At 44.5% G+C, this 14,869-nt stretch overlaps 1 pseudogene across 1 annotated transcript; it reads left to right on the top strand.

Moving 5' to 3' along the window:
• Positions 1-278: 278 nt before the first annotated feature.
• LOC149336465 (uncharacterized) lies at positions 279-14,447 on the top strand (annotated as a pseudogene). Its single transcript, XR_016284514.1, has 3 exons — positions 279-369; positions 10,150-10,680; positions 13,099-14,447. The product of XR_016284514.1 is annotated as an uncharacterized LOC149336465 (transcript).
• The last annotated feature ends 422 nt before the right edge of the window (positions 14,448-14,869 follow it).

Here is a 14,869-nt window from a genome sequence, read left to right as displayed (position 1 = left end):
AGGAGGACAACTGTTAGTGAGCAGCGGTTCTGGTCGAGCTTAAAAAGGCTTCGAAAAGGTGTGGTTTTCTGCCTGGTCAGCATGTTGGATCCATTTATTGAATCTATTTATTCATTCACGCTGAATTTCTTCCTTTAGCGTGTGTCTTGGCTTCTCTTGCCCTTACCTCGTGTGAAACTCGTCTTTTTATTTATCTCGAGCATTGCATTTCTCCGGCCAGATATGATTTTTTTCCCGCGCGTTCTCTTCCTGTGAATTTCCTTTCTATTGGCAGTTGTAGTGTATGCACTGGACGCCTCAACGAACGCAGCTGCAGAACAAGTGCAGACCAAGGGAAGCGACACCCAAGCCAAGAGCCAAGCGAATGAGGTAAGTGATTTGGTTTCCTGCGTCAGGCATCGCTACCTTATCCTAAACGCAGGTCGGCATACAGGCTATTTGCGAACAAGCTGGTTGAGATAAACTGATCACTTTGCCAACCGGAAATCCTAGAATGTCTTCAACAAGCCCAAAAAAAGGGTCAATTGGAGAGACACGGGAGAGGCCTTTGCCTGCAGTGGGCGTAGTAAGACTGATGATGATGATGTAAGAGATATTTCACTGGTCGGTATAGCTATACACTCCTGTCACGAATCTGGCCGGTGTATGTGCTTCGGGTTTCGACTGTAACCCGTTGATTACGAAAGAAACGACGCCCAGTCAGGACAGCAGGAATGCAGAGACGTTCGAAGAACAGGTGGTCAAGTGTAGCCAAATGCGTATGTTCTTAAAAGAACATCTTTCTGGGCAAGTTGGTAACTGTTCATCTCTGGTTACAGGCGCGAAAAAAAACAACAGAACACAAGGCAGAAGGAGGGGACGAAGCGCCCGTATGTTCTTATTGCCCGGTGTACTTTATTCCTCGGTGAGCCCACGGCACAGGGAGGGAGCAGTAAAAATTATTGTCGATTTGCGCAGTAAGGGGAAATGTGAATTAGATGATCAAGCACATCGGTTCCGGTGTTCAGATTTAGTGTTCACGAATGGCGGCTGTTCGGATAGCGATAATCGGTTAATGCACATACATGTGGAAGTGGTAATTCTCTCCTTTACACCTTTACATACATAGATGCCTGGGAGTCCTCACACAACTCCTCCTGGCGCAGTTGTGCAGCGGTTAAGCGATGCGCCACTGCCCTGCGATATGGCCGCTTCTACCATCGAAAGTGTTTGGCTTGAGACCCAGGCTGCCCCCCCCCCCCCCCCCCCCCCCCCCCCCTGAGCTTACCCAAGCAACTCGGGTAAGTTCCGGAGAGCGTCGATTCAACTGTAGCCAAGGGGAAGCAGGTGGCAGTAAAGTAATGATTGGTCGCGAGAGGGTGCTCAGGAAGAGCAACATGGGTCGAACAGTAATCCCTACCATTGGCTGTGATAGAAACAGCCACGTGCCAGTGCAGTGGCGCATCGCTTAACCTCTGCGCCACTGCGCAGGTATATAGTGGTATGAGGACTCGCCGCGATCTACGAGTGTTAAATAGAAAATAACCATTTCTGCAAACATGGACATTGACCTACTAAAGCTATCGTCTCATGCCCTTAAGGCCTAGCTTAAGTGTTCGCTCCAGTTGAAGAATAAACACATGCTTTCGCACTTCTACTCGGTTTAACGTAGTTAGACCCCTAGCACATTTTCTTTTCGGTTAAAAAATTCCTATTCCGGCCCCATTGTCGACTCAAGATTTTATATCATTATCATCATCAGCCTCTCTACGCCCACTTCAAGGCAAATGCCTCTCCCATGTATCTTCCCTTAACTCTGTCCTTTGCCAGCTGCGGCCAATGTATCCCCGCAGACTTAGATATTTATCTCGTCCGTCCACCTAATTTTCTGGGGTCCCATCTAAGCTTTCCAAGGTTTGCAAAGCTTGCTGAGGTTTTAAATGAGATTCAGTAAACAGTGCAAGTCATCATAAACATCCTCGCAGCATTTCAAACAAGGGGCGCAACTTCGAGCACCAATTAACAGTTTAATGTTACTTGCTCCCCATAAAGCAGCAGCATTTTAACCAATGCCCCCACGCGTGTACTTACACCGCTGTGTAAACTTACCCATCACCTTTGTCCGGTAGTACCGCGAAGAATTCTTAGTGCGTCCTCAACTTCCTGTCGTGCTATTTTAGCGCCGGGTGGCTGTCGTACAAGTTTTTGTATCATAAACAGCTCTTTGCACGAGTAAATCACATCCTTCTCTTCTAATTCGTTGGCAAAAAAGCCCATTTTGTAGAAATCTGTGCGTCCGTCCCTCCACTTCTCCGTCTGAAGCCTCTGTTGGCGGGAGGAAAAGTGGGGAGAGAGAGAAATCCTCACCTTCGCTTGCAGGAGAAAGGAGGGATAGGGAACGCGAATAGAGAGTGGGAGGCGACGGGTCCCGGATGTGGGAGAGTGAAGAGGTGGTACGGCGTGTCACCCTCTGATTGGCGGACTAGGTCACGTGACTTGCTCGCAGGGTGTCGAACCGGAATTTTTTCGGGTTCGGTTCGGGTTCGGGTTCACGCCTTTCGGGTTCGGGTTCGGTTTCGGCTCCGGAGACACATTCCGTTCCGGTTCGAACCGGTTCGACCCAGCCCGAACCGGTTCAAACGGGTTCAAACGGTTCCGAAAAAAAAAAACGTGGGGTGCTTTTTTTACTACACTTTTTAATACTGAGTTTTATTTCTAGTTCCTTTCTATTATAAAAGTTAAATATTCATAAAGTAGTGTGTCTATTGTTTTGTACAGTCAGATGTGACGGGGCCCACTTGATTGTGCAGACCGCAGCAAAACGTGTATAATGAGTGACCGACAATTACAAGGGGGTACCCAAAAGAAACCGGACTTATTTTTGTTTGAACTTATTTGTTCACATTTTAAGCACAGACCTTCAATCTCCTTCAAAGTATTCCCCACTTGCAATGATACTCTTGTCGAATCTTTCATTCCATTTTTCAAAACATTGTTTAAATTCATCTTTTGTGATGCTTGACAGTGCCTCCGTCGTTTTTTTCTTCACCTCAGCAACATCAGCGAAACGCTTTCCATTCACCTATTTTTTCATTCTAGGAAACAAAGAAAGTAGCACGGGGCAAGGTCGGGAGAGTATGAGGGTTGAGGAATAGGGGTCATGCCCTTTTCGGTCCAAAATTGTCGTAGAGACAGGGCTGTGTGAGCAGGGGCATTGCCATGATGGAAAAACCAGTCACTCGACCGCCACAAATCTGGCCGCTTCCACCGCACACTGTTGCCAAATCTTTTCAAAACATCCAAGTAGAAAGCCTGGCTATCTGTATCACCCTGCGAAAGAAATTCTCAATGGACGACTCCTCTCACGTCGAAAAAACAAATCAGCATTGTTTTGAGGTTTGGTTCCACCTGACAAGCTTTCCTGAGGCGAGGTGAATTTGAAGTTTTCCATTGGCATGATTATTGCTTTGATTCAGGATTCGATTCAGGAACACTTGAGTTGTCCCCATAGCATCGTCCTTGTACGTCATTCTTAATATTTCAAGAGTTTCCATTCAACTTTTTCCGAGCAAAAATCAGAATTTCACCGGCGCCCGCTGTTCACGAAAATCACCGATTGCAAAAACGACATTCACACAAAACAGTCGTCACTCTAAAACTCTGCCTAAACTAGTCTGACCTCCTTCAACGACGCCACTCGGCTTACTGACTCTGGAATGTTCGTTCTATGCGCTCCTAGTGGCAAAACGCGGTACCACAGAAGCTTTGCCGACCAAAAAATTTAGTCTGGTTTCTTTTGGGTACCCCCTCGTGCAGTAGGATGGGCAAAATATAATTGTGATTGTTTTCTTTGGCACATAATAACCGACTAGAGTTGTCACGCGCCAAAAGCAAGTGAAAACAATACAATGCTTCCTGCTACTCCTTTCGGGCACTTAATGGACAGGTTAGGCCCTGTACCTGCCATGTATTTTTATATACGTTTTGAGACCCTTTTTCTGGGCATCTACCAGGGTTACAGCAGTGACACTAGTATCATTGTAATTAGCTTTTTATTACTTTTTGCTGAACCAGAATAAATATCTGTCTGCCATTTTTGGCTTGTTTTTTACAAGATCCTCGCTATCTTTCGGCCAAAATCGGCAATAAAAATTCTCTGAAACAAAATACCCTGCAGTAATTAACATAATTCTGGTTCAGTAGTCTTTCCCTTGTCTTTCTTATATAAACTGGGCAAAATAGTGATTCTAGATCTTGCGGTTCCTGAGAAAAAGGATCAAATGCTGCAAAATTTGTTTCGAGATAATTGTCTATAAGTGAAAAAGAGAGCTCCATTACAAAACTGCCCTCAACAAATGCATTTTCATGTATGATTTCAACAACCAGTAGCCTGGGAGTAATCCCAACAATCATTACTTTTCTCATTTATTTGCTGCCCTTTTTTATGCGCCGTTTTTGTGATGTGCTGCGTATAACTTTCAGCGAAGTAGTAATTGCCAGTCGGACTTAAACTGCCACTGGACAGTATGTCATCCAGGTGAAACACCAGATGACATAAAAATGTCCCGGTGGGTAATACAGCCGTCATTAAAAGTAACAACTGCATTCATCAGGAATATTTTCATTTCATTTCATTTTATTACCTAAAGGCCCCTTAAAAGGGGTGTTACATAAGGGGTGGCAAGAGTAAAAGCACAAATTCACAAAGACAGGAAAATTTCTACGTTATCAGTGAAAAGACTTGGGCAAGTGATGATGGCAACGTTGTTCGGAAGGCCGTTCCAGTCTGCGGCTGCACGAGGAAAGAAGGAATTAGAAAAAGTGACGGTGCGTGATCGTGGACGGGCAACTTGTAGACGATGGCTGGTGCGGTGAGATATGCGTGCGGGTGGAAGAATATAAGGTGCGATGTGCATAGGGCTGTGGAAGAATTTGTGAAATAAAGACATGCTGGCAATGCGACGGCGGAGCGATAAGGGTGATAATCCGGATGCTGTTTTTAAGGACGAAACACTGATGTCATAAGAGTAGGATGAATGAATGAAACGAGCTGCGCGATTCTGAACAGATTCGAGGGCATTGATGAGATATGCTTGATGAGGATTCCAGATGGGCGATGCAAATTCTAGTTTGGACCTGACTAATGACTTGTAAGCTAATAACTTGACATGATGGGGAGCATGATGAAGATGGCGCTTTAGGAAACCTAATGTCTTGTTTGCTGACGATATTATATTAGTAACATGCAGGCTCCAAGAAAGATCGCTAGAGATAGTTATGCCTAGATACTTGTATGATTGAACTAGTTGTACGGGAACTTCAGATATTACGTAAGAGAAGGTTAAAGGATTACGGCGACGGCTAATGGACAAAAGATTACACTTACGTGGGTTAAGTTCCATTAGCCATTTATTACACCACTCCTGAACGGCATTAAGATCATTTTGAAGAGAAGATTGGTCAGCGGTGGTAAGAATAGCACGATAAAGTACACAGTCGTCAGCGAACATGCGTATGTTAGATGTTACATTTGAAGGCAGATCATTAATGTATATAAGAAACAGTAGTGGGCCAAGCACAGATCCCTGTGGGACGCCCGACGTTACTGGGAGTGAGTTAGAGTTCTTATTGTTAACGGAGACAAACTGCGAACGATTAGTCAAAAATTCTTCGATCCACTTCAAAATATGGGGGTGCAAATTTAATCGAGAAAGTTTTATCAGCAGGCGTTTATGGGGTACTTTATCAAATGCTTTGGCGAAATCTAGAAAAATGATATCAATCTGTAGATTAGAATCAAGGTTAGCATGCAGGTCATGAATGAATGTGGCAAGTTGGGTCTCGCAGGAGTAACCCCGGCGAAATCCGTGCTGAGCAGAATGGAAGAAGTTATTCGAATCAAGGAATGCCATGATGTGGGTATAGATGACGTGTTCCATGATTTTGCAGGGAATACTAGTTAGAGAGATGGGGCGGTAATTAAGCGGCGAGTTCTTGTTACCTGATTTGTAGACTGGAACGACCTTCCCTTTTTTCCAGTCTATGGGCAGTTGACCTGTGAAGAGTGACTGAGCGAATAACAAGCACAACAGAGATGAACATATATCTTTGGTATTAATCAGTATTTTAGCGTTGATATTGTCAATTCCAGCACAGGATGATATTTTAATGTTTTCTATTAGTGACAAAATTCCTGCAGAAGAAAATATAAGAGGAGGCATAGTATCTTGAATAATTGGGGGGTTTGGAGGAAATGTCGGCTCTGTTTCATTAGTAAACACGGATGAAAAGGCTGTGTTGAACATGTTGGTGCATTCAGTTTCAGAGACATTTGCACCCGAAGCATCAGTGAGGGAAACAGTGCGTGTGTGCTGGGGGTTAATGACTTGCCAGAACCTACGGGGGTTAGTTGACAACATTTTAGGCAGATCGGAGTTAAAAAAGGTGCGTTTGGCTTCACGAATACTTGATAAATAAGTTTTTTCGGCTGCATAATATTTGTTCCAAGCGTTCTGACTAGGAAGCAACTTGGCTGATCGGAAAAGACGCTTCTTTTTATTTTCGAGACGTTTGAGTGTGTTTGTGAACCATGGGTTTTGAGGGTTATTTCGTATATTTATGTTTGGAATAAACCTGTCGACCAAATCTTCGATTTTTCTCTTAAACAAGGACCAGTTATCATGGATGGATCTTTGATGAAAGCTGGATTGAAATACTGGTAAAAATGCGCGAAGTTCATTATTTATTGCTGTGTAGTTTCCTTTATCGTACAGTCGGATAGTTCGTTTAGAAGTTACGCGTAAGGACGGTTTAATCGTGAAGCCGGCATGTATGACGTGGTGATCGCTGACGCCTGGTAGATACGTGACGGAATGAACGCATTCAGGATTATCCGTTAATATTATTATATATTTTCAGCGCCTGAATGCAAGTAAGCGCATATTGCAGCGCCCTCCCAGACAAAACTGTGGGATACTCATTTGCGTTTTCTTCCTTTCCGTGGAGGCATTTCTTTTTTCTCCTCAACCAGTCTATAGCTGCGATCAGTAAGCACGTTCGTCTCGTCTGTGTGTGCTGCTGACAGCGAGAGCTTTGAAGAACAAGAATTTATAGTAGACTCTAGGTAACCTCCACACAGGCGCTGGGCCCTGCGCTGGACGGCACTGCCAGAATTCAACAGCATGATGGTAAACATAATCTGACTAGTGCCGATTCAATGCTCCTAGCACAAATTCTTCGGCGTTAGTCATTGCAGAAACTGTTCAATTCGAGGCCCAGAGCCAAAAATAAATCTATAATGATCGTGAAATCGCACCAAATCAAATCTAGTCAGTGCACTTCACGGCAGTCGGATAGCGTGAGCTAAATCTGGCTCAAAAGAAAACGCTAGGTACCTTTTAGCTGGCGCCAGATAAGAAGTAATAATCATTCTAAGCCTGAAGAAAATCAGCATACCTGTTTTCTTATTTTCTCCCAACATAGAAGAACTCCATAACGCCCATGTGTGTAAAATGGGGCACGGTTCGCAGCGCATGTGTCTGTCCCGTCTTCTTCCGTCCCGTCCGTCAGCGCTGTTTTGCCGTACCATTCAACATTAACCAACTGTGTTTATAAAAATATCATTTTGTATAAAAAAAATTGTTCTAACACGAGTGTGACAGTGAGTCTCGTTCAGAAAACTAGCGACAATTTCGTATGGTGAAAAAATAAAAAAATCCAATTCAAAAAATTTTAGCTTGCCCTGTTTCTTTAAAAAATCACATCAATTTAATTAATTCTTTCATTTTAGTTGCTCCAACAATGTTTCATTATGGAACAGTTCCTCACGAAAATCTGTACATTAATGCAAGACGAGTACTAGACGAATAATTAGTAGTAGCGTCGGACGCTGGATCAAGAAAACAGCGCAACCCGTGCAAGTACGATATGTTTTTTTTTTTTGTTGGGATGTCCTATCCTGGCAAGAAACAAGGGTTACTTTTTTTTATTGCGGATGTTTTTTCCTGAAATCTATTTGAACATTAAATAGGCCGACACATATGGAGACCCAGTAATCGGGTTTAAAAATTCCTAATTGTGCGAAGCTTAAAAAAGAAAAATTGATGAGGCTCAAACTGTTCGCGATTTGGACGTTGTTTCCTATGAAATATCCTTAATCAGGTGGCTAGTTGTCCCAGCTTTATTAACTAGCATTTTACTTGACACAATCATGTGTTTAGCAGCAAGAGGGATAGAAGCCATACTCAAGGCCATGCCAGGTTTGTTTCTCAAGCGGCGAATGTGTCGTTTCCTGATGTTCTAGAGCGTGAGGAAATGCGGCCCTTTTTTCATCACAAAATAAAAACCGAGTGCACGAGACACGCAGGGAGCTCCGCGCAAACAGAATATTTGCTGACGACCTGCTACAGTAATTGCCGCGCAGGAATCCAATCAACCTATTCCTTTGTGCCATCAAATCCAGTTTCGTTTCCCTCGGTCGCTATCAAAAATAAAGACACGCAGCAAGCGCCGACTGCTCTTTTGCTCGCACCAAGCGCCGATGCTAAAAACTGTGCATGTCGTGGTACATTTGCGCAGGCAGTTTTACTTTGGCGTCGTGGGCGCCTATATACATCATCAGCGAATGTTGCTTCTGCACAAAGGTTCTTGCGCACTTCGTGTACACTGTCCCGATTTTTCTTGAAAAAAAATTAGATAATTTCCTCGTGCTTCACAGCTTTAGAAATGACTTTTCCCTCTTTTCAAAAACTGGTATTTCACTGTATTTTACATGGCTACCTCGTTTAGAGATACTTTCAAACTATTGCACTGCAACGGCTTGTAAAATACTCATTCGTATCTCTGCTAAGCTCACGACCTTTTATCGTTCGCACGCCTTTCGTGAGGGACAAACGAGATAGGAGACGAAGTGGGAAATCGACTAAAGGAATTATCTTCGAGGTATAGTTGGAGATACAAGCATATCATATCGGTTTGTCAGGCCATGATTGTATTAGCACAACCTCGGTGCGCTTACTCGAAAAAGAATTTGCCTTTTTAGGTCGTTCAAGATAGATTTCTTGTCTCTTGTCTCTTATGCTCAGTGATTTGTGATGATGCTGTTGCGCATGCTATGCTGGCCTTGCTCGGAATATGTATTTTCTAATAAACCTCAGTTGATAGTCCAGTCGTTGTGGCGTCTAAACTCCTCTTGTCCCTCGTCTTGTGTGACTGGTTTTTTTTTCCTTTTACAATATACCAACTGGCCCGCATTTCAACCCTTCTGCATAGAACTCAAGAACGGACAGGCGAATTACTGCCCAAGGCGGCCTTCCCACCATCAGCGTCGACTTACCACTCTGACGTCTAAGTCGAACAAATTGCATCTGCTTGCGTCGCCTCGTATACGACTACTAAGCAAGTGCAATGCGACTCATTACGACGTCGTCAAACAATAGGCAAATGAAATTCATTAGCGTGACTTTTTTTTTTTTGAGCACATTCAACATTTTGTTTTTCTTAGTTGTACATGAGTGCCATATTTCCTTACTTATTTATTCAGCTTCCCAATTAGATGCTGTCATCTACAGGACAGCGCTCAAATGGTGGAACTTTTTCCATGGGCGGCGCCATTGCGCAGTGCAGCGGCCACCCGTGTTCTCGATGAAGCGACAGCCCAATAACGAAGATTGGTGGGATGCATGGGGCAATATATTTGCCTTTGTTCTTTTCATTCTTTTGCAAGCGACAATTTAGCGAAATGGTTCTAATGTTTCCGCAGTGGCGCTTTTTAAATGAGCGAGAACAGCGCGTTATATGCAGTGGTAAAAGAAAATGAATACAAGTTGGCAGCAAAAGTGGGCCAGAACCGTGCCCCGAACCGGTTCGGAACGGTTCCTTCGATTCGTTCCGGTTCAGGTTCAGTTCCAAGATGGCGGAAAAAATTCGGGTTCGGTTCGGCTCCAGTTCCGGGCAAAAATTCGGGTTCGGTTCCGGTTTTCGGTTCGGTTCCGGTTCCGGTTCGACACCCTGCTTGCTCGCCACGCTGCAAACCCCTCAGCGACAGCGGCTGCGCCCTTCGGTGTCAGCACTAATTCTAACTCATTCTTTTCCACATCAATCGCATTTATTGTTTTTAATCTCTTTTTCCTCTTGAAATGCTTTACGCCTTCTTCTTACTTTTACGCGCAGCTCCAGCTAGGCAAGTTTTGTGATGGCACAGATGATGGCACAGACATCATGGCCGGAGTGCATCATTGCAATCTGGGTGACAGCGTCACTATCAACGGCTCAGAATAGTGCCAGCCGTTCGTGCGGTTTGCCCTGGAAAGTACAGCATGAGGCTTACCAAGACCTTCCAGAACATGTCTTCTCAACACTCATGGAGTGTCCAAAAAACTTTCATGGCTGCTCCGACGAGCTCATCCGCTGCGACGATGAAGGCACCTTCGTGGTTACTTGTTCGTGTGCGCCGAACTGCCGAGCCTACGGAGACTGCTGCTGGGATGTCGAGCTGTCGAAACTTTCAGAAACCGAAACGTCTCGGAGTTCGTGTGTAATAGTGGAACGCCGTGGAGACATTCCCCCTCTCATTCTTAAAATGGTCACTGGATGCCCACAGACGTGGTCTGACCATGACGTCAGAAAAAGATGCGAACTGGACTCCTTCCGTGGAGTTTTCTACCGTATTCCCGTGATGAGCACCGACCATGTTATATACAGGTAAGGAACACTGAAGCAGACTATCATAGACTATTGGTTTATTTATACTTTATACAAATACCTCACAGGTTCCACACTTGGAACATTGTGTGAGGGGAGGGGTTACAATATTTAGCAGACAAAAGATGGTACAAAGTGGAAAGAACAAAAGTAAACAATATTAAATACATTGGACTGCAAAAAATTATTACACCGTACTTGAAGAAAACCGTAATATATTGACACAGAGGAAAAAAACAGCAAACAAATAGCGGCACTGCATGGATTTGACTACACATACGAACACAATTTATCTACAATATCATGGATGCATGAAGGTGGTCAATTCGTTTTTTAACATTAATGGGTCACGTATGGTAGCAATGCAATCCGGAAGGCCATTCCAACACTTCATAGCACGTGGCAAAGCAGAAAAATTAAACGCGAGTGTTCGACCGAATAGACGTTGGAAGCTAAGATTATTATGTAGGCGACGTGAAGTGCGCATTGGGCGTGTCAGTGGCAGCGTGGACGCGTGACGACTGTATATCAGTTTCTATAGTAAGCAAAGAAGTGCGATATCCCTACGTGTCTGTAAACTTGTTAGCGATAAAGATAACTTGATGCTTGTTACGCTCGTTAAGTTCTCGCCCCTTCCTTTCCTTTAAATGATCGCAGTTGTTTGGGGCCCAATAAAACGAATTCGGATGGGTTAACATCTCTTTGCTGACTATTTATTACCCATACCTGCCATATCCGACATGCAAATGAAGACAAAAAAAGGTTGAAACTCTTTTGTACGAAAATCTCAGAAATCGCGTCCTCGTCCGCAGCTAAGAAAAAAGAACGACACCTGTACCGCCCATGTAAACCCTTAGTGGCTATAGCCCGCACATGGGCCCGAGCAGATTAGCATTACCGCGGATTAAAAGAGAGTCATGAAGGTAACACACTGTTATCTACACGGCGAATGGTACTCTCACGTTCACCCTCAAAGGAGTTTGTTTCAAAGTCAGCCAGGGTCGAAAGCGGGGAGATCGCAATCAGTAGAAAGCAGAGATCAAAATCAGCGTCCTTACTCAAAGGAGAGGTATGTAGGCGTCTGAGGTCCGGGTCGCTAATTTGTTTTGGCTGAAGAGGGGTTTCTCCACAAAACGGGAAGCGCCATTTTCTGAGACCAGACCGAACTGTAATCTCAACCTAAGCACCGCAACACGTTGTCATTTTCTTGCAATGATTAATTATGTTTGCTACGTGATGCATAGCGTGGAACGCTGGCAAAAATTTCGTATGGAGCACGAAAAGGCAGCGGAAGGCGTTGACACGAAGCGTATGTAAATGCAAAGACAACTAAGGAAATCAAATTCTGCCTATGTGTTCTCTTTCCTGTGTATACGCAATTCGAGTAACAAATACTCTGGCGAAAAATTATTGAAGTTTGTCCGCTTTGTTCAGTATCTCTCCAGGGCTGTTTCTCTCTTGTCAAAGCCAACTAGTTTTTTCTGTCTTCAATTTAGCCTAACTACAACAGCCGATGGCCCACCTTATCTCTGTGTCCGAGGCATGCAGCGGGCTGCATAATTCTTTGAGAAATTCTGGTATTTTGCTTCGTCCGGTGTTTTCTTTAAAGGAGATATGAAAAAAAATTGCGAGGACACTTTGGGAACTAAAGGGTTGAGAGGCGAAAGCCGAGAACACTATGCCGTGACGACGTCCGGTGGTTGTGACGTTACACCGTTCCCGTGGCTGTATCGATGCCCAAATTATACATCTTTCGGGAATTTTAAGTGTTAATTACGCTTAATTACACATTTTTCTATCTAATTTTACACAAATCCCACGTTTTTGCGACCATTCTGTGACAATTTTCACTATGCCGTAACAACTTCCGGTAGATGTGACGTCACACCATTCCCATGGCTATATCGACGTCCGCGCTATTTCGACGCAATTTTGAAATTTTTGCCTATAATTAACTAATTATTCTACAGTCATCAAACTTGGCTTCTAGGTTCCTTTTTTCCTCCTCTATCTGAAGCAGCCATTGGTTTTCTTCTATCGTTTTTAGCTCCCGAGTTAAAAGCGTGTGACACGCTTTGTTAACGGACGGACGACAGTATGAGCCATTAAAGGCTTTCGCCTTAAAGTTAATGCGACTGTAATAAGACGGCGGCAACCATAAACTTGCTGGCTGCTACGAAACTAACAGTGAAACCCAAGCTGATTCATCACCTTCTGACACAATGGAAACCTCAGCCATAAGCTTCTGAAAAAATAGCAAGATACCTTTTCGCTTCTTAGATTCAGCATAGCCATTTTACGGGAAATATTAAGTTCGCTCCTGCTAGGCCTTTAAATCACGGCATGCCATCCTTATGAGAGCACTTTGTGACGTCGCTTCCCAACCCTGCATTTATTTATTCTTCATTTTTTTTTCAGAAACGCTTTCTGCGCACTTTGCAACAATGACGCCATCAACGGCACATTCTGGAACACTACCCAGTACAAGCGGGGGCAAGATGCAATGCTCGACATTCCAGACGAGATCTTCAAGCACGATGCGTACTACTTGAGGTCATGCAAGGAATGCACTTCGGTAAAGAAATGTCCACAAGAATGGCCTAGATATTTGTCGCGAAAATGCGAGATATACTATGCTCCTGTAGAAGACAATACTGGAGTGACGTTCAAGAACATCTACTGTGCCATGTGCAACAGGGCTGACCTATCCTCGTTAACTTGCAGTCAAGCACGCTCTGAAGAGGCCCAGTTAGAAATTAGGATTCGTGACCCCAGTTTGGCTGCCATCTTTAAACCCGTGAAAAGAACACCCTCCTGCTTAGCCGAATACGACGGCCGCTGCTACATGAAGCTGGAGGCGGATGTGAAGGACCCGTCTGCAGAAACATTCGTGGACAACCTGGTGACGTCTCTGCCACGCAGCAAGCGCTATGACGTGGAGCACTACCTCACCTTGATCTGCATGTCTCTGTCCATAGCCTGCATCCTGCTCAAGATTCTTGTCTTCTGTTCATACAAAAAATCCCGAACTTTCTCGTCCAAGTGCACGCTTTGTCTCGCCTTCACACTCCTGCTCACGAGCATCGCATTTCTAGTTACCAACTGCGCTGATCTTCGAGCAGGGGCATGCGTGGTGGGTGGCGTGCTCGTACACTATGGATTCCTGTCCACATTTTGCTGGACATGCATCCTTTCCTACGACATCTACAGGAGCATCACCGCCGTAAAGCTCTCCTCCACTCGCGACAGCAAGCTGGCTGCCTACGGACTATTCTCGTGGGGCTTGCCTCTGGTCATCACCGCCGCGGCTTTCACCGTGGACCGCACCCTGCCTGGAACTGTCCTGTCCCCCAACTACGGCAATCCTATCTGCTGGATAGGGACTTTCTGGAGTCTTGTCCTCTATTTTCTCATTCCAGTGGCGGTACTCCTGCTGTTGTGCCTGTTCTTCTACTTCAGATCCGTGAGATATATTCGACAGACGTCCTCCGCAGCGGGCTCCGCTCGAGGAGAGCTGCCGGACAAAGCAGCGGAAGAAGTGAGAAGCTCGAAGCAACGCAACCATGCTGTTCTCTTTGTAAGGCTCGCGATGATCATGTGCTCTCCTTGGGTGGTCGCCTTTGTGGGTACCTTCGTGACGTCACAGGTGGTGGACTGCATTGTCAACGTACTGGTTGGCTTGCAAGGTGTCTATCTGTTCTTCGCTTTCAAAGATTACCAGTATTTTCTAGCATCATTGCAGAAACGGGGAATTTCAGTATATCTAACTAAAAGCTCTAGAACATCCCAAGAGAGGGTCTCTTGAAAGAAAACCTGAAGTTCATTCTAACTTGGGCTATAAGTGCTCTGAACGTTAAGTGAACGTGATGTAGACACGTCTAATTATGTAACCTACGCTTTGTTTTTAACGAATGTCAGTTTCAATCATTCACATTCTGCATATATGCAAAAGAAAGCTCGTCACATTCATCAGTACGCTTGCTTTTTTTTCAGTTCGGTATTTTCTGCGGAATGTGGTTGTTGCCCTTCGTTGCTATGTTTTACTATTTTGAGTTATTTCTTCCTCGAAGTAGTTATCACTTTTAGGGGCATCAAACCGAATTGAATGCTAAAATTCTTGTACCATTTTCTTTCGCTTTTTTCGACACTTGGGCCTAAATTGACTAATTTGGCCCTGCGCCAAAGGAAG

This window comes from Amblyomma mixtum, chromosome 7, assembly GCF_055824585.1.
Source record: "Amblyomma mixtum isolate Tamu chromosome 7, ASM5582458v1, whole genome shotgun sequence".
In the NCBI taxonomy this organism is placed as follows: domain Eukaryota; kingdom Metazoa; phylum Arthropoda; class Arachnida; order Ixodida; family Ixodidae; genus Amblyomma; species Amblyomma mixtum.
This window is presented reverse-complemented; position numbering and strand designations above follow the sequence as displayed.